The sequence below is a fragment of the Diadema setosum genome, chromosome 19 (genome assembly GCF_964275005.1).
Source record: "Diadema setosum chromosome 19, eeDiaSeto1, whole genome shotgun sequence".
Classification (NCBI taxonomy): Eukaryota; Metazoa; Echinodermata; class Echinoidea; order Diadematoida; family Diadematidae; genus Diadema; species Diadema setosum.
Genome location: NC_092703.1, coordinates 31,991,690 through 32,010,723, shown reverse-complemented (window position 1 = coordinate 32,010,723; position 19,034 = coordinate 31,991,690).

The window sequence follows — 19,034 nt, the reverse complement described above, 5'->3', positions numbered from 1 at the left end:
TAGACCATGCTTATTTTCAAGTTTTTATTGTAACAAACTACATTCCACTGGTCTACCTCAAAAAATTTGTTGCGAAAGCCTCCAAATCCAAGATGGCGTCCAAGATGGCCGCCATATTTACTGAATTTGTTATTTGCATGATAGAATTTGATTGAAACATCAAACTTCAACAAATTTGATGTCATATGAAAGAGAATAAAATTATCTACAAGTTGATACCATTTTTGTGGGTTATTGTGATCATTGGATTGAGATTTTAAGGAAAAAACACTCATTTTTTGATATTTTTCTGAAAAAAGGAAAATCATAAAAATGCTTGATTCAGCATAAATAAAAGAAAGACGGAAGGATTATCTTGAAACGTTTCAAAAATTTTGTTTGACATATAATTAATATTTGGAGAAAATTAGGGGTCAGTACCATCTTTGGTTCAGGAGTAATAATGTCTCAAACTTGAAAACTCACTACGCAAAAATGGCCACTTTAGTTGTGACAAGACCTTGTTGGTTGTGAAAAAAGCCTGCGCGCGCAAAGACTACTACACGCACCACTGGCACTGGCGCTTGTAGCAGTGCCAGTGGTGCGTGTAGTAGTCTTGGCAAACGCAGACTTTTTCTTTGACAAACAAGGGTTTGTGCCTGCAAACTAACTTTTCATACCAAGTGGTAGCTCAGGTGACGCTGATTGCTATTATTTCAAAGTAGATTGTTCTGAAGCAGATGAGATGAAGCACAAAATATCTTTCAAATAGAGGTAGAAGCTTCAAACACTAACCTTGCTATAGAAAGTTTAAAACAAAATTTGGACCAATCACTCAAAAAATTCAATATTGCAGGCCATCAGAGCTGACATAGTGTATTGCGCCAAAGTAAATGTATCATTTTGATTTTGATACAATTTTGTCTGTTTTGCTGTCTATTTATATGGTTTTTATATATTCTGAACATTTTAATGGTATTTCAAACCATCTTAGGTTTTTATGGAGACATTTTTCAGAATGCACCATGAATATTTCTCTAAAAAGTTAAAAACAAATAAAATTAAAAATGTTTATGAAAACCATGCAGAAATTGACATCTTTCCCATGATATAATCAATATTTGGAGAAAATTAGGGGTCAGTATTGTATTTGGATCAGGAGTTATAATGTCTCAAACTTGAAATCCAATTTTACATAATATATATTTGCACGCATCTGTTCCCAAAGACGTCACAGAGGGTCAAATCCAAGATCGTGCTTATTTTTCGAGTTCCACTCTCTCTATAAACAAGATCATACATATAATAATTAAGTATACTAAGCAATGTTCCGTAAGCACACCTCAATAGATTTGTTGCAAAAACCTCCAAAGTACAGATGCGGTCCAATAGGGCCGCCATTTTTATTGAATTTAACATTTCAAACATGAAATTTGATAGAGACATTGGATTGCAACAAATTTGATGTCATATGAAGGAGAGCAAAACTTCATAAAAGTTGATACCACTTTAGCTGTGTATTGTGATAAATTGGGGGGGGGGGTGTTTGCTTCTCTTTTTTTTGGGGGGGGGGGGGAGGGAATACATATTTTTATATTGTTTTGAAAAAAGGAAGAAATGTAAAAATGCATGATTTGATATTTATCAAAGAAAAACTGAAGAATTGTTTTGAAACCTGCGATTGAGCTTGAGATTTACTGAGATTGAGACATTATTTCTGGAATTATAGGCAATATCATACACTGTTGACAAGTTAAAATCTAAAACTTGAAAATATTATATTTATGCATTATAAATTTTGCATACAATGTGTTTACATGGTCACATGCAATATTGTTATGATTTAGTGACTTGCAAGTACCTGCAAACTAACTTTTCATGCCAAGTGGTATATAGGTGTCGCTATACTGTGGCATTTCATCATAGTAGATTGTTCTGAGGCAGATAAGATTGAACAGGAAGTATTTTCCAAAAGAGATAGGAGCTTGGAATTTGACACAAATTTTGCCAATGTGTAATATTTAGCGATAAACATAGTATCCACACAAAATTCAAGATGGCGGTAATTAATCAAGGTTGTCATTCAAGGCATTATCTACTATTAGTGCACGTAAAACAAAAACCCAGCTTTACTTATAATGTCTCAAACTAGCTCTAAACTGTGACTTAGGGATAGAACAACTAATGTACAAACTTAAATCAGTATAATTAATGCTAAATATTGTTAGATATACTAAATAGATCTGATAAGAATGTTGTTTTATATACTAAATTGTTAACAGTTATCATGATTATGGTTTCTTGAAAAGAAATGGTGTTATCTCCGTATGGTTTAGGCTTTATCATTTTTACATGGTAGAATGTTTTGTGATACAACTAACCTGCACATATAAATCGAATGTGATATTTCTCCCAATGGTAAACAATACCTTTAGTGTGTTGCGTACATAAAAGTTAAATCTCAACTTATACACTGTAACTTATAATTTGATATATTTTTTAATCTTCTTATATTGCTGTCTATTACATGTTTCTGTACATCCGAACGATATTGTACTAGTGTAAACCATATTGAGGGTCTTTTTTTTGGGGGGGGGGGGGGTGGAGCTCATTCCAGTGTTTGGGTAATCTTTGATAAAAAAAAGAAATGCTTCTGTATCAAAGATATGCTTTTTTACTTGTATGTTACTCTGCTGTTGTAGAAACGTGAATGATGATGGTATATGTGTAATAATGTCTGATCCGCAGATGTCTTTGAAAGCCCTTCTGATCCGAACCCCCCCCCCCAAAAAAAAAACAAACAAAACAAAACAAAACAAAACAAAACAAAACAAAACAAAACAAATCCGCCATGGCAGCAATTTCTCAACTTTGCTCTTAAATGTCTTGTGCGAAATTACTTTTCAGTATATTGTTCGAATAAAATTGTCCAAATTTATTATTTGTGCTGTATATTCACATTTACAAATAAGCATGCTGAAACTGTATTTACTGTTATCAGATTTTCTTACATTGTTTTTAGGCTGATTTCATGTGGGTTATAGTGTCACAATTGATCTGAACTTATGCCATTGGTATGTCTAGATGCTTTCCCATATTAGACATAAGGATCTCTCGAGAGTGAAAATGTTCATTTTCATTCATTTTAGAGTGACCTCGTGGATCACTCGAAGAGTGACGAGTGATCCCTAAGGCAGGGCTCGACACTAACGGTGGTCCGGTGGCCCAGGGCCACCAAAAACGCACGTCGGGCCAACACTAAATGTCAGAAATGAAGAATTTGGTGGCCTGATCGGGCCAACGAAAAAGGTCGGATATTTGCCTTTGGGCCACCAAAAATAAAAGTTAGTGAGAGGCCCTGCCTAAGGTCACTCTAAAATGAGTGAAAATGAACATTTTCACTCAAAAGTCACTCCAATTTCACTCTGAATTCACCGTTTTCTGTTATTCAGTCCTCACATCAAAATTAAAAACTTCCACTCGATTTGGGGTTTTTTTTTTCGGAGAGTAGAATATCACTGGTTTTAAAAATATGTCCATAAAAACTTAAGACGGTTTAAGATAGCGCAACAGACAAAATTGTATCAAAATCGAAATGATACATTTAATTTGGCGCAATACACTATGTCAACTTTGATGGCTGTCATCTTGATTTTTTTTTTCCAGCGGTTGATCTAAATTCTGTCTTAAACTATTTACAACAAGATTGGTGCCAAGTTTCAAGCTATTACCTCTATTTGAAATGTGTTTTTTTTTTTTTTTTTGCTTCATCTCATCTGCTTCAGAACAATCTACTTTGAAATAATAGCGATCAGTATCACCTGAGCTACCACTTGGTATGAAAAGTTAGTTTGCAGGCACAAAACCCTTGTTTGTCAAAGAAAAAGTCTGGATTTGCCAAGACTACTACGCGCACCACTGGCACTGCTACAAGCGCCAGTGCCAGTGGTGCGTGTAGTAGTCTTGGCGCGCGCAGACATTTTTATGACCAACAAGGTCTTGGTCACAACTAAAGTGGCCATTTTTACGTAGTGAGTTTTCAAGTTTGAGACATTATAACTCCTGAACCGAAAGTGGTACTGTCTTCTAATTTTCTCCAAATATTAATTATATGTCAAACAAAATTCTTGAAACGTTTCAAGATAATCCTTCAGTCTTTCTTTGATTTATGCTGAATCAAGCATTTTCATGATTTTCCTTTTTTCAGAAAAATATCAAAAAATGAGTGTTTTTTCCTTAAAATCTCAATCCAGTTATAACAATAACCCACGAAAATGGTATCAACTTGTAGATAATTTTATTCTCTTTCATATGACATCTCATTTGTTGAAATCTAATGTTTCTTTCGAATTCTATCATTTAAATAACAAATTCAGTAAATATGGCGGCCATCTTGGACGCCATCTTGGATTTGGAGGCTTTCGCAACAAATTTTTTGAGGTAGACCAGTGGAATGTTGTTTGTTACAATAAAAACTTGAAAATAAGCATGGTCTACTTAGTTTGTAGAGAGAGTGCAACTCGACCTCTGTTTTTCGCTTTTGGCCCCCCGGTTAATAGGCGACATTCTTACCATCATATCGGTAAATATTGAATTTGGTTGTTGCTCTCTCTCTCTTTCTCTTTCTCTTCCTCTTTCATTCTCTCTTAAAAGTCTGGTTTATAAGGAAGAGAAATTGGAAATCCAATAAACGTACAACATAATTCATCACCCTAATGAGCACTACCAAATATCAACATACACACAGCTGCAGTGCTTTGCGTTTAATTATGTACGGTCATCTATGTTGAACCCGTGTTGTTAAGACATCTACAAATCTGATCATAGAATATAAACTTGAATAATTTGAAGGATGAGTTTTTATTTGCGTGTAGGCCTAATTAATTTGTCGATTTTTATTGTTGGAGTTGTTCAAGAGGAAATTTCTATCCCAAACAGGTACACGTTTTCGTATTGTAGAGCCCATGTTACAGTCCTACAACAGAAAGATGTCATTTCTGGCATAGCTGTAGTCTAGCTACCCCGGGAGATTCAATGTAATGCTTTTGGTTGTATGCATTTATGTTGTCAGTAGTTGAAATTATTTTCTTCACGTGTCCTCTGCAGAATTCAGTCGAGTGCGCGTCGATGCTGGTACGTTTTGGCGAGGACAACATGAACAGGTACACAAAATTACCTAGGACTATTATGTACGTATAAGAACAATGCACATCAACACGTTAGACCCTGGTCACATGATGCCAAGGCTGGTAGCCGATCTCCAGCCACCTATGAGTTTATCAAAGGGGTGTAGCACCCCTTTCATAAACTCACCCTCCAATTATCCGCATAAGAATAATGCGGACATTTCAATAAAAAATGCGTTCACAAACTCTGAAAATAATGCGCATTATTTTTACGAGCGCCCGTCCTGAAAAAGGCGGACAATCGTCATGGTGACTGCACACGTCCCTCCTGCGGGAAAGACAGGTAACGTTTGACCGCACCCCGGCAATTATCCGCATTATTTGGGTTTGCGTTCATAAACTCCAAATCTGGTCCCGATGCTGCTATTATGCGGATAATAGAAGGGTCGAAAAAAAGCGCATTATTATGCCCCCGCTCCGATTTTAAATGTTGCGGATATTATCCGCATTATTGAGTTTATGAAAGGGGTAAGATCACTGGCGACCAAAATCCCGAAATTCTTCAAAATCTTGATCGGTCGACAACTAGCTGTTCGGCGATTTTGTACGGTTGCCTTTACTCTGTGGAGCGTGAACAATACAGGGAAGATGTACAGGGAAGATGTACATAGCAGGTCGAGTCCTACTGTACAAAGGATTTTACATGACTACAACATCCCGAAATAGGACATTCAGAAAGTGTGGTTACGACATTCTGGGAATATAACAAAAGTTAAGTTATCTGTTTCATTAATATGTAGAAGCACTCTGAGACAGTTCTAATTTTTAGGCCTACTCGGTCGATTTCACAAAGATATTGTTCTTCATCTTAACCAACTTAAGAGTGTATGTCAAGATGCCATTGTTGTCTTTATCCATCAATGGATTTTTTTTTTCTATTGACTTCAATGTACGGTATCAGGACGTTGTCGATGAAAGTGCGTTACCCATTCAGCGGGCCCAATGCGGACTTCACAAGTCCCCACACCAAGGCTAATCTCCTTCTTCAGGCGCACATTGCGCGGCTCACCCTGCCGTGCACCGAATACGACGGGGACACGAAGAGTGTGCTGGGGCATACCGATAGGATTCTAAAGGTAATAATGACCACACTCTTTCACCTGTTTCAATTTGTTTCAGTAATCAGGGCATCTCCTTGATCAGTAGGGACCTATCTTTGTTTCGGAGGGAATGGCGTAATGATGAGAAGAAAGGAGAATTAGTGGACGTAGCTCATGTTGTATGGCATGTATGGCGTGATGGTGATGAGAAAGGGGGCGGGGCGGGAGTAGAATTTGTTGGTGTAGCTTTTGGAATATAAATTGTGACATCTGCCTTTGCCGAAAGCAGTTTACAAGTGTTTTCGTACTTAGCCAATCACAAACGCCAGAGCAGGCAGAATATTTCTGACAGGGACTAAGAGTCTGATCGTACCCTTTTCATTAAAATGAAGTGATGTCAAGAAAATGTTGACATACACTTCAACCAGAAACATCGCCTAAACTGGACATCCTCCAACCTGAATCACCTTCAAAACTTGGAGGTTTTTAAAATGAACACAAATTGGTATGGATCGCTACAACGTCATGAGCCTGACCGAACCTTCAGCTTAGTGGTTAGTGGGACGCACGCAATTACCTTCACATTGCTGCCTCTGCTTTATCATGTATTTTCACGCCTCCGCCACGAAGTGTCGCCGGAGGCATTATATGTTTTCGGGTTGTCCGTCCGTCCGTCCATCCATCCTTCTGTCCTTCCGTCCGTAAACAATTTTTAATCAAACTAAAAAACCGTTTGAGAAATCCTAATGAAACTTGGCATGTATATGTATGAGTGGACGAAGTTGTGATTATCAACTTTTGGGTGCCCATGCTCAAGGTCAAAGGTCAAAAGGTCAAGTTCAAATGCTCCAAATTTCACTATATCCCCCATACAGTATCTATGCAATGCCTGAAGGTATTTTCTTGAAACTTAGTGTATAAATATACTACCGCATAAAGATTCCCCAGAGAGAGTGTTCGGTCATGAGATCAAAGGTCAAAGGTCAAAGGTCACATGAAGATGTTAAAATTTCACTTTTTCTGTATATCTATCCAGTGGTTCAAAGTATATCTTCATGGAACTTGGTACATATACATGTAACTGATTGGCAGTGATTATCTAGGGAATATGGGGGTCAGGGGTCAAAGGTCAAGGTCAACCCCTCAAAATTTCACTATTTCCCTTATACAATGCCAGCAGGATTTATCTTCAAACTTGATGTATACATACATGTATTACCCAATAGAGATTCTCTGGGAAGATTCTTGCCAAAAGGTCAAAGGTGAAAAGGTCACAGCTCAATTGGAAGAGCTAAGTTTCACTTCTTCCTTCATATCTTGAAGTGACTCAAGGTATCGTCATGAAAATTAGTACATAGGAAGTATTAATGTGTGTTCTATCTGACAGTGATTCTGCTGGGAATTTAAGGGTCATATAGGGTCAAAGTCCAGGCTAAAATGCAAATAATTTACTACTTAATACTGAAATTACACTTTTTTCTCCATACCTTGAAAATTACTCAACGCATAAATTTATAGAAATGTCAAAAGTCAAGTAAAAATCCTCAAATCCCAAAATACACGTACCTGCACGGTATCAAGACAATATAGCAAACCTAGTTGAAGGAAAGCGAACATTCACACATTTGTGACAAACCTGTCTTTTCAATATTTTGCCAAGTATGTGAAACTGTCTTCCCACATTGTCCAGACATTGTACGAGAGACCTATTAGGAGAACCATGCATTATGGCGGAGGCATACCAGTCGCCATAGCGACATTTCTAGTTTGTATTCATTTAAGCGAAATCGAAATGCATTTTTAGCGGGAGTACATACTGCTTGAGCTTGAGAAATTTAAACTCCAGAGGGGGATGAGTGATCTGTGAAATATCACATTTCAGCGAGATACTTTCCGCCAACAGCAGGGTAGATGGAGTTATTAAATCATTGGTAAATTAGAGGTAGTCTATGAATTCGCAAGTATTGTTGGTAGTATACTTCTATTACCAGCATCAATGACAAAATGTACAATGGTACATAGATTACCTAGATGTAACGTAAATACATCCTATTAGTACATTGGTGTTGCTGTGGTTTTCTTTTCAGTTACCACATTGCATCCTACAAGCTTGCTTTTTTTTTTTTTTTTTGGTGGAACACTCTTTTCAATCGTTATGGTTACTTCTTCTTCTTTTTTTTTGTTACCATGGCAAAGGGTGATTTGTTCCTCTTTCTTTTCCTTTTTTTTTGTTGGTATAATACCATTCGTCCATACATTTTACATTGTATTAAATGATCCGTCCTTCCCAGCTGGATGAAAGTCAAATTGACACTTGTACCACCTTTTATCATGTATTTCTTTTGAATTTTATTGAAATAAATAGACTGTTGTATTGAATTGAATTGAACAGAATTGAGCTGTTGTTATTCACATATTGGGAGATTTATACCACATTCCTCAGAATTTCTATTTCGTGTAATTCCTCGTCAATATTTAAAAAAAAAAATATGCAAAACTTGCATTTGATCTTACATAAATATGCAATCCAAATAAATGTCTAATATTTCTACTTCTCGCTTACCTACAGGCACTGGTGGAAATGGCAGACCTGTGGAAATGGTATCAGACGGCCATGAATGTTATGTACCTCACCCAAGCTGTCGTCCAGGCCCAGTGGAGTAGCGAGAATTCTCTTCTCACCTTGCCTCATGTCAAGCCAACTTTGCTTTCCTCTTTCATAAACCCATGGTGCGAATGACCTCTGGTTTTTCCCTTTCTTGACACATCTTGGGCCTGTTTCATAAAGATTAAACGTAACATTGATCTTATCATTTATGTAATTCAAAAAAGTTACGATCGATATGTCATTTAACTTTTTGTAATAACAAAATACTCGATTGAGTTGGATCAACTAGGTTATTTGCAAGGAGACTTTCTTTCTTGCGTGTCTGTAAATGCGATTTTTTTTTTTTTTTTTTACTACGACTTGTACACATGACCATTGCCTGAATTTCTTAAGTTGCCGATTTGACAAAATATACACCTATTCGTTGGCCTATACTTCGGCGGGTCGAATTGTAGTCGACCAGGCTAGCTCATGATCAAGGTCACGTAATATTCTGAGATGCAATGATGCTTGTGTAATGAGATCTGAATAGATTCCCTTGGTCAGCACCTCTGTCACATTTTAACCCGTTTGATTGATAGCGGCAAAAGAGAGATCAAGAACGTGCAAGAACTGATTTCGGTCTGCAATGGTGACAAGAGCGCCCTCCACGCCATGCTTAAGGGAAAGCTGCACCAAAGCCAGATTGAAGAGGTAAACCAGTTGAAATCCAACTTTGTGTGTTTTGTTCAAGTAATCACAGAGTTGCCAATCAGATTTTTTTTTCAGTATTTTGCACTGTTTTGACAAAAATAGTTCAGGTTTCTTGGAAATAATGTTTTGCCTTTGACCCAAAATGTGTTTAAACATAGATGAAAATACTTTTTTTTTCCATCAGAAATATTTTGAGATAAAAAAGTAAGTTTTTCGAGATTTTCAATACCTTTTGATGGAGACCACAACCCATGAATGGCAAAGGGTGCGTTTTTATCATGACTCAAATCACTAGACGAAGTTTTAAATTTATGCCAAAGGTGCCAAAGTCACGGCCTGCTCTGCCATCGTTTCCGCAATTTTAACATCCTCCTGGCGCTGGGTAAATTTTGAAACTTTGATCGTCGGGTCTAGGGCAATAACCCTAGACCCTTCTCCTGACCCTAGCACTAATCCTAATCCTGAACCTAAAGGTTAATTGCCCTGATACGTTGGAATATGAGAAATGAATACATGCTACATGTACATGTAAAAGCTGGCTAACACAGACATACATATACAAAGAGCATATCTTGTATTTCTAAATTGCCCTTGGTAAAGGAAGAACATCGTAGGGCCTTTACAAAGCAATTAATTTATACGGAAGCTGAGCTCTGAGGTGAATCGTCTCATGATTTATAAAGTATCATATTTATTTAAAAAAAAAACGCCTTAAAACAATAGATTCAAAATTACATACATTTCATAAAATAATTACCTTCGATAGAATAATTGTGGTTTTGATAATATGATAACAATGATTATTTTATGAACTTTGAATGAATGACTATTTTGGTCCCTTTTCTCTGAAAATTTTTCAAAGGGAAATTTTTTTTTTTTAGTTTGTAATTTTTTTTTATCGGTAGGTATATCATATAACGATGTGTATTTCAAGTCATATTCGAACTCATGTTGAAAACAAACACCGTACAATAAACACAGATGTGGAACGTCCTCGAGAAGCTACCGGTAGTACAGGTTGACCTGAAGCTACGGCCACGCCCACATGATGGTTCTCTGACAGGATTCCCGCGGATATGTAATCTACGTAAGTACATAATGTTTAGCATGTATACATGATATGGGAGAATTTACTTTATTCATTCAGGTGTTTAAAACAAGGCCGTTTCGTATTATTCCTATTATTCGTATAATCATCGTCTCTATTCCAGGATAGTAGTATCTTTTTTAAATGCCTATCAATATAATCGTCCCCCAATTGTCCCTACATATTAATCGGGTGTAGCAGCAGAGCAAAAGCTCTGTCAAAATACAGTATGTGGGCAGTTGTACAACACAGAACAAGTTGAACAGAAAAAAATAATGATTATGTACCATATTCGATCACAGTATTAATATAAACTCATTTGCATGTAGAAGTCTGTGCATTAGCCTTTAGAAACCTTCCATATCATTATGATGAATCCCTGACCCTGGTTCATATGATTGGCCTGTTCTGTTCTTGGTTACTTTGTACACAAGTATTCAATTCAATTCAATTAAAATTCAAATGATTTTATTTTCACAAAAAGTAATACGAAGCAATATACATAACGGTTACATGAGTACATAATATTCTAAATCACATAGGTTTCAACAAAAACATGGATACAATATCAACTTTGTTTTAAGATAGATAAACACTGTGATAAGCAATACTATTATTTTATTTTGTAACTCTATATAGAAAAGAGGAATTCACAAGAGAAGCATAGCTTGGAAATTTTGTGAATTACTCTATCAAAGAAACCAATAAATCAATGAAACAAATGCGAGCTATGGAGATACGATTGAAAGAAGTGAATGACGTGTGTTACAAGGCACAAGAAAGTTTGGCCAAGATTTAGAGTCCGTTACTTACTTGCACCAGGCCGGTCAGTTCGAAGCATCCGTTAACTCTGTACATACATAGTGAGTCTTGGTGAAGAATGATAAAAAGAAGTGATATTAGCAATCCCTGGTGGGACTATGATAAACAAATCATGGAAGAAAAGAAAAGAAGAAGGAGAAGACGAAGGGAAAGAAGAAAAAGAGAAACAAGCAGCTTTACAGTTAGTAGACATGGCGTCAGAAGCAAAATTGGAAATACCCATTTGTCATTGTAAAGCTAACCTTGTTCAGCAAGAGAATATAGATTAAAAAACACGATTTTGAAACTTTCTCTCTAAAGATATTATTTTATGCTCACTACAACTGTATTCATCTGCGATAGGAAAAAATAGTTATTCAGAGGATTTTATTGGAGGTACATATTCCACTCGATTTACTCTGTTTTCCCCTTATTTCTTTCAAACCCAAAGCGAAGCAGTATTTTGGCAATGTATCGCCGAATCGTGAGTACTGGCTGGATGTGACCCTCACTAAAGACCATCAGATGGGAAATGTGAGTTGAGATGCTTGAAAACTTTGTCTTGAAATGTTTGAAAAGTTGAAGTCGATGTTAGGCAATCTGTCAGTAAGTTGCCATAGAAACAACTTGACCCAAGAATTTGATTAATTTGAATAGAATAAATGCTAAGTTCCCGCTCGCATGTCGTAACAATTATAACCAAACGTGACTGTCGGGCAGAAGCTTCTAGAGAATTGGTAAGACGCCTGTCGGGTGTTCAGGAGGTTGTAGGTTTGAATCCTGCCCGAGTATGTATGCCCATGATTTTTATCATGGCTATACGACTACACACTGATTAATGCGATGCGTATTTACGTCGATGTAGGACAATTTGTCAAACAGTTGCAATTAGAGTTGTCTTGTTCATGTAGATACTTAAATAGTTTGAATTTGGCCGCTAGCTCTCTGTTTGATTTTTACATTCGTTTTAAAACAAAGTAATAAAATTGAAAAACGCAAACTTCTCCGATTAGACGAAGTATAATGCGGCAACAAAACAAATAACGCCCCGTGTGTGTTTGCACGTCATTACTGGAACAGTAGAGTGTTTTACCTGAACATAAATCGGCAAAGTGGCAACTCTGAAGTTGTTCCAAGAAAAAGGTGTCCTTATTCCGTCATTTAAACGCTGCACAATAATAAGTTTTCTGCTGAGAAAATTCAGACATTTGTGCTCAAGTATCTCCAAATTAAATGAATATAATTATTTCTTTGTTACTATGGCACAGTGATTTATTTTGTACATAATGTATTCATGTATTGTAATTGCCAATCGTTGCCCCATCACTGACTGTAAATTAAAATCGATGAATTCCACATAATGGAACTTATCTTTTCAATTTGTAATTTTTGGAATGCTGAATTCGTATACATGTAGTCTGTTTCTTTAATTCCGTGTAAATGATGTACTTTTATGTTGCCGTCTTTCTTAATTCTGTCACTGTACAGAACATAGTTCATGCTCCCAACTACCCAAAAAAGAGAAATGTCGGTTGGTGGGTGATGATGAGAGACATAATCAACGGTCAACTCCTTGCTTCGGAGAAAGTCGGCATGTCCAGCGGCAAGAAAACGATTAGCCTCAGTTTCAAGACCCCGGCTAATGCAGGTTTGTTTGTTTTGTTTTATCTACTAGGATTCCTCCGTCGTATTTTGACTATCAACTTTTTGTGGTGCAGTTGAATCTCAATAAAGAAGAAAAAAAGATAGACAAAGAGAGGGTGATTGAGCCCCCCCCCCCCCCCCCGACATTTTCCATAAAGCCGTAAAGTAAAGATTTCGGGCTGCGGCATTTCATGACTTTTTTTCTTTTAAGTCTCGCGCAACTTTTGAGACCAAATTCGCGACGCCCAGGTACGCGGTTCCGAAGTTGTGCAATATCTTGTAAGTGTATGGCAGACCCGAAATTGCTCAAAAACGTGATTTCATGTACAAATCCCATGCAAAGTCTGTTTTTAGCCAAAACTCATAAATGTATAATCATTTTACTTTTACTGATGATTCAAATCAATGAATTTCGTGTTGTTTATGATCGAAATAGTGTCGCCGACAATTTCCATTAAAAAAAAAATGAAAAACAAAAAGTAAAAAAAACCCCAAGGAAATAGGCTACAAAAGAAATCTCAGAAACAATAAAATGCATCAGAAAAAATTTCGATACCGCAACTTTTTTGATGTACATTCAATAATTAAGAATCCTAAAAAGAGTATCTAGGTCAAGAATTAGCATTTTTGGACCTTTATTTACAGATTTACAGCCATTCTTTCATTTCCTGCATATATAATCATAATCAATTAATCAAAAATAAATTTGATTAATTGCGGAATAAATTTTGTAGATTACGTTGTTGGTTATGCACGTGCCAATCTTTCGTCGCGATCGCGCGGTCAGCGGCCGAAATCTTGGGGGGGGGGGGTAGCTGAATCAGTCTTGCTGTAGACATCTTTTTAGTGTTAGAAATGCAGGTAATGAAGGTTTTCCTTTGATGGACCCTCCGCAACAAGACGTATGTGTAGAAGCAGAGCGACTTACATGCCGAAACATTACATCCACGTCCCCTTATAGCTTTAAACTGTAAAATGTGATCGATTTTATCCATGCAACTTTCATGACTTGCGTGATTTATTGTCCTATGTTAAGATGCCGAAATGAGTTGTGACATCAATATTAATTGCAACCGCTATGAAGACAACAACTGTTATTTCTTAGCAGTCACGCGGTCACTTCAAACTGACTGAAGTGTTGAAAATCAGAAAAACTCCAGGGATTGGACTCATCATAAATGTTCGATGTGTTGGGTTCTGATTCCCTACGAGAGCAAAGAGCTTACTCGCTGGTATAAGCACTGCTGTGTGTCCCCTCTCATTCTTCAATATCAAATACATTTTCAAAGTTGTTTTGTATCAAAAGCATCAATTCCAAGAACGAAAATACTGCAGGATTCAGTTGGGATCTTCGTTTGAAAGTCAGTAGACTTAGCCACTTGCGGATGTACAATATGTATCATCTTAATGAGCCAATTACTGTCCGTTCTAATTGTTAGATCGCATGCTCACCTCAGTTCATCTAGTGAGCGATTGCTACCTTGGATTGGACCAAGAGCTCTCCATCTCTCTGACTGTGCAGAGTTCCACTGGGGGTCACCCAAACAGGGACGCCTCTCGTAAGACGATCAGCCCAGAACACAGCAAGATAGAACCAATCCCAAGACCTGAATATTATGATGAAGTACGTAATCATGACCAACATAAGGCCACGGGACAGGCAAACCATAATAAACCACCTGGGGCGAAAGGTAAGCGGCCAAGAACCTCACCAGGCAAAACCAACGCGCAAAGGCGAGGATCATCGCAGTCAAGGGATTTCCCCGAGGGCCCATGGCTCGGCAAGGAGGTGCAAACACCAACAGAGACGAAGCCAAGTACTCATCAGAGGAAAGAAAGCAACAACTGCCGAGGACAGCGCCGTCAAAGTGGAGAACCTTGGAAGGAATCTCAAGGAATTCGTGGTAAGCTTGAGGAAGACGCATTGGATGGGGTTGCAACAGTGAGTTCCTCCAGAGGTCCAGATGTACAGGACGAAAAGACACATACTACAGAGGGGAGTTCAGAACGCAGAGGAAATGGTAAGAAAAATGTGCCTCATAATCGAGATAAAACACAACAGTCGGCACAGAAATCTCAAACTGTGAGACCAATTGCATGCAAGTTTTATGAAGAAGAGCCAATCAACGCTAATCAACCTAGAACTACCGCCCAGAAGCGCAGACCGAACAGAAGGAAACAAAATCAACGCGACTCTGTGAAAGGATTACATCCGAATGTGCAGGATCCCACTGGGTATCAACTTCACACGGACGGCTCCTCCAAGACGATGGGCGGTGAACGTGCTAAGGTAGAACCAATACCAATACGTAAGTGTGACGACGGACGTGACAATGGCCAACACAAGACCATGGGAAAGGAAAACCATCAAAGACCATCAGGGACGAAAGGAAGTCGGACAACATAGTCAAGATCCTCACCAGCAGAACCAACAAGCAAAGGCGAGGATCACCACAGTTAAGGACCATTGGACCCTTGATATGGGAAAGAGGTACGAACACCTGAACACCAGGCAAGGCGAAGCGAGAGACTCATGCGGGGAAAGGAAACAAGAACCGCCAAGGACCACACGTACCTTAAAAGTGGAGGTGTAAGGTTGGAATCTTAGGCGGGTATTCGAGGAGTACAAAAGTAGGGAGTGGTAGCGCTAGAGATAGAACTGACATGACAGAAATAACATAATGTTCAAGGCGGAAAAACACAAGACTGTATAGGAAAAAAAAATCAAACGCCAGGAGGAAATGGTGATACCAAGAAATTGGCTCCACATTGTTATCACAGCCAATAAAGTGTCGTCAGTGTTATCTCATGTTACACTGTGTACAATGTTCACCTTAGTCTCATCAGTCTTGTCTCTTCAAGTTCTAATTTTGTATAGAGATTTTCTTCATCTTTTGTCAGAGGGACCCGCATCTAAGAGAGCCTTCAAACGTTGTCTCTTCAGTGGGTCCGCGGCTTCCATTTCGTATGTTAAATCCCTACTGGAAAGAACACAGTGTCCCACAGTGTGTTCACAGAATGTTCACATAGTCGACTATGTGAAAACGCTCGAATTTAACAGTATGAAGATGATTTCACACTGTGGTGTGGTTTTCACACAGTGTTCACATAGTAATGCTTTGTTTCACACTGTGAATTGATGAATCACATTGTGTTCACACTATTAAAACGCTCAAATTTAACAGTGTGAAGAGATTTCACACTGTGTTCAGTCTGTGATCATCTTGCAATGATCCTATGAATGTTGCATAATCTTACCAATAATTATTTGTTCGATATTTTCCGAAAGATTGCTGGATTATGAATTTTATTTCGTTTGAACCAAATTAAAATTTCCGGAAGCAAAATTCCAATCGATGAATAAGGAGTTTCTTCTTCAGGGAATCTATTTATATCCTTTATGCATCCACTTTCAAATCCTCAAACTTTTGTTAATTACATGTATTACCTAGTTTGAGCTAAATTTGGTCGGAAGACATAATCTAACTAGAATGGATGCACAATGATGCGTTTAATGCAGTATTGATGTTGACTCTGTGTCTTTACATCTTTGCATTTCCCTGTTCATTATACTCGCTTTGATTACACATTTTCTTGGTTGTATATTTGTTGTATCATTAAACACACATAATTATATTATATTATACCATAATACATTGTATATTTTGTAATATTTAACAAACAAAGACAGAATAAACTGACCAGAAAGAATATAAATTATCAGTGGAAAAATGAGCAAAGAGAATGAATAATCTCGATGGAATCCCATTTTCTTTGCTCATTTTTCCACTATTTGTAAATAAATACCCTATGGGAGAACAACAGTAATTTGTCTGTGCAGCGAAATGGCAATCCTCCGTGTCTGTCACTGAGATATATTGCATTGAGCAGTATATTGCATTATCTGATTCTTAAATATAAACAATGTTTCAACGTTGTATTAGAGCATAAACAAATGGAAAATATACTGCATGGGATAAACATTCTCTGACGTCTAATATAGACTGCGTATATATTTTTTTTTCTTTCATACACACCATTACGCCCATGCAACATACTGGTGAATTATCAGTCCTGCTGATTTCCTACTCTCGTTACCCGCCAGTGATCACCCATTTATAATGCAAGGAAGAGATTGCACCTTGCCATCAAATGTACAGGTACACTGTACCTCGTGTGTAGTATACTCACCCTCATGAATTTATATCATATGGTGTTTGTGCAATAAGAAATAAATTATTAGTTTGTGTATTTGTATTGTAAAGTATCTTTTGCTTTGTGTTTTTTGTAATGATTGATAAGATTGATATGAGAATATGGATTTGGGAAATTGACGTTAAGTTTAATTAAAAATGAATGTAGATATAGTTATTTGAGTGTTAAAGTGTTAATGGTTAATGAGTTTTTTTTAATAGATGATATGCATAATATATTTATTGAATTTTTATATTGTATTGAATTAATCACAGGGAAATTTCAGTTTGATATGATATGATGTTGTTTATTTGTTATGTTAATGTAATTGGATTTGTCATTGGTAAAATGTTTATACAATGTATGTTGTTTGATGTAATTTATACGTTTTTATGTGATGCATTATAATTTCAGCCTTCGGGCTACTACTTTGCATGTTTGTTCTAACGAACCGTTATCAAATCAAATATATTGCTGAAAGGTGCATGTAGGTGCAATGCCTTAGTCACTCTATTCTGATGTGCAAAGCTTATAATATTGTACATGTGTTATATCTGTGTTTGGAAATTGACATCAATTCCAAAAGTTTTTCCCCCTCCAACGCCTCTTTGCACAATTTGTCATGTCAATTTAAGTATTACAAAGCTGTGTACTAGTATCTGTCGTGACTTGCGTTGGTCACGTGCCAGTTTACTAGTAAGTATATTGTTAAGCCACACTGGTTGTTTAGCAAATTTGTTTCAACAAATAATAATATAGTAATTGCGTTTAATGTTTGCACCGACTAGCGTGTCGTGCAAATCTGTAATCCTCACATGATTGTGGAAAGCATGCTGACATTCATGAATATAAGTGTAGAAACACGTCGCTATCAATGGGGTCATCCCACGAGACCGACATAAAAAATACAATATGTAGGTCCATGAGTCATGCAGCCCATGAGTTATACGGCTCATGAGTCATACAGCCCATGAGTTCGACACTACGCACAAAAAGCTCATGAGACCCACACTAAGCAAAGAAAGCCAACGAGACCGACACTACACAATAAAGGCTCACGAGACCGACAGTACGCAAAAGAGGCTCACGAGACCGACATTAGGCAAAGAAAGCCCACAAGACCGACACTAGGCAAAGAAGGCTCACGAGACCGACACTAGGCAAAGAAGGCTCACGAGACCGACACCAGGCAAAGAAAGCCCACGAGACCGACACTAGGCATAGAAAGCTCACGAGACCGACAGGATGAACAGCGCCATGTACATGTCAAAATATATGTTCCTGTACTGGGTGTTCCATTAAGGGGAAAATTACAAACTGGCGTGTGAAATTTCGTCACGCTTCGTCAATATTGAACAACAGCATCTACATATCAACGACATTGAGTATGCATTTCTACACGTGTGGCTTTTAGGGGACAGTTCTGTCACACTACGGGGAGCGACATTGATACCATTTTTAAGAAATAAACTTGTCCACTTCATGGGACCTCCCCCCCCCCCCCAAAAAAAAAAAAAAAAAAAAAATGTGTAAAAAAATAAAATAAAAGAGGACAACAAAGATGCATGGTGTAATTTTAGATACCTTTTCAATAGGCTTTCCTAATTTTTAGCCAGACGGTGGACAGGACCTAAGTTCATTTTTTAGTTTCTCAATTTACAGATCAGCAGTTGCGATCTTAACAAATTATCATTTGTAGAGGGAGACAAACTGAAGAAACTCAAACCCGAGCCTTCACCCCTCTGAATAATATCTTTCTTTAATTTAGGAGCTAAGTTGTTGATTTTTTTTTCCTTTTCTTC